Here is a 2770-nt window from a genome sequence, read left to right on the forward strand (position 1 = left end):
AAACATGCAAATTATAGATGTCTCAAAAAGGTTTTTTTTTCCTTTTTCTCATCACTTTTAATTCAATCAACAATTAAAATAATAAAAACAAACAAAAATAAAATAAAAGGCAAGAATAAAAAGAATAAAGAAAAAAAAAACCTACGATCCAAGTCGAGTCTTACCGGGTCAATGCACAGGTCACATGTGGATCCTAAAGCTTCCAAAATGACGTTGTTTAGGCCTTGGTATAAAAGTCAAAAGACTAAGTTTTTCTTCAAAGTGACCTCCCTCCTCTTTCTAATCAAAAGTCCTCTAACTTCTTTCTAAAAATCCCACTATGAAATTCAAATGGCAAGCCAAAAAACCCAAAATCGAATGACTTTCCTAAAATCCAATCGTAAATTCAAGAATCCAGAAACTGACCACCACAAATCCCTTCGACCACATTGAGTTTCATCAAAAAATTCAAGTCCTCTTTGGAAAATTCAAAGAAACCCAAAAATTTAAAAATTCAAAATAAATTTTAGAAATTCAAGACAAGAAACAAAAATCAATCCGAAGACCTAGAATCCTAGAAACCAAACCATAAATCCCAAAATCTCAAAAATCAAACCTCAAAACCCAAAAAGTGAAAGATCAGAATAGATATTACCAAATAACCTTAAAAACCCAAAAACCAGAATAAAAAATTCAAAAAAAAATTCTTAAGCTTTAGCTGGTAAGATTACTTCCTTACTTATAGTTGTGTCTGTATTATTACTTCTCTTCTAAATTGCAAACTATGGTTCTTTTTATAGGGATTAAGTCCTAATTCTAATTGGAAAATCATAATTCCACCAAATCAAGGCAAATTTTCCATGATTTTATTTTTATGCAATTTTTCCTTTTTCAATGGATTAGCTTCCAAGTATTTTCATAAGCTGGTGGTTCTTGGACTTTCAGGATCTAAGATAGGATCCAAGAATTTCCTCTTACAGAGTATCACATTTTTTTTAGGTTTTTTGACTTTTTTTTAAATCACATACCAAAATCAAAAAATAAAATTAAAAAATAAAGCTAAAACTAAAATTAAAATAGAAATTAAAAATAAAAAGAAGAAAAATAAAAACAATATATTAAAGTAAAAAGACAATTTTGGGCTTTCTTGATTTTGGGCCTAAAAGCCCATTTACAATTTAGGCCCATTTCAAAGAATTTCAAGCCCATTTAAATACCGAAAAAATTCTAGACAAAATGAAGTGTTTACAATGAAATATATATATATATATTTGTTATTTGAATTTGTCTCCAAACATCATAAATTCTAAATGATAGTACGAGAAAAAAAATAAATAGTTTTTTCTTTCATTTTGGTTGGGTATATGACAAAAGTCGTTTGATGAAACTTATTACGGGGAAATTATTGGAAGAAAATGAAAAGGAGAAAAGGACAATGTTGAAAATTGGGTACCTCAAAACTATTTTTAAATAAAAAAAAAGGGACTTGACAAGTAGTTACATATAAATTTAATAATTTTTGTATTCATATTATGTAAATTATTAATAATTAGTGTATTTGTATTGTAATTTACATAAATATTACATATTATAATTCGTATCAATATGCAAAACACAAAATATATTTTCATATATGTTTTTTATAAAATTTTAAATTATATTATTTTCATATTTTTTAATCATTTTCATATCATGTCATCATCGTATTTTAAATGTTAAATATAAAATATCCCATGAACTATATACTTTCTATCAGTTTGATATCTAAAAAAATAAAATTATCAATTTGATACTCTAATTTTTATTTATTCATTCACTTTGTCACTTGAGACTAATGCTGTCAGTCAATTTGTGGGCGTAACATTAACATCTAATAATATTCTTACATGTGTCAAAAGTTCAGTAGCGCTACATCATTAATGCCACGCCAATATTAAAAGAAATTTTCAAAAAATCTAAAAAATTTTTTTAAATCGTAAAAAAATCTTTAAAAAATTTAAATTATTTTTTTAAAATTTGAAATATTTTTAAAAAAATTATAAAAAATTATGAAACTAAAATATTTTTGAAAAATAACAAAATTAAGGAAATATAAAAAAAAAATCTACAAATCTACAAATTTTAATAAAAATTCCAAAAAATTCCAAGAAATTCAAAAAAAATAAAATTTTAATAACAATAAAGTTTTCTTTAAATTAAAAAGATTCTGAAAATTTTAAAAATATTTAACATAAAAAAATATTTCTTTGGAAAAAATCTAAAAATTATAAAAAATTTTATAAAAATTCTAAAACTTTCTCTTTTTTTAATATTCCAATTTTATTTTTTTTTATATATTTTTAAAATTTTTCAAAAATTTTTGAAGTTTTTTATGAAATTTTTAATATTTTTATTTTTCAAAATTTTTGTATTTTTTAGAATGTTTCATATTTTTGAAATTATTTAAGTTTTTAAGATTTTTTAAAAATTTTTAGAATTTTATTTTTAACTTTCAGATTTTTTTAAAACTTTTTATATTTTTTAAATTTTAAATATTTTCAAAATATATTTTATTTTTAGTTTTTTAATTTTTTTAATTTTAAGAAAATTTAGTTTTTATTAAAATTTAATTTTTTTAATATTTTCTTAAATATTTTAGATTTTTAATTTGTAAAATTATCATAATTTTAATTTTTTAAAATATTTTCATTTTTTATTTTTATAATTTTTTAAAATTTTTTACAATTTTATAGAATTTTTTTAGAACTTTCAAAAAATGTTACAATTTTTTTAGAATTGTTTTTAATTTTTT

The sequence above is a fragment of the Durio zibethinus genome, chromosome 12, assembly GCF_047325235.1.
Source record: "Durio zibethinus cultivar Kanyao isolate XHJ-2024 chromosome 12, ASM4732523v1, whole genome shotgun sequence".
In the NCBI taxonomy this organism is placed as follows: Eukaryota; Viridiplantae; Streptophyta; class Magnoliopsida; order Malvales; family Malvaceae; genus Durio; species Durio zibethinus.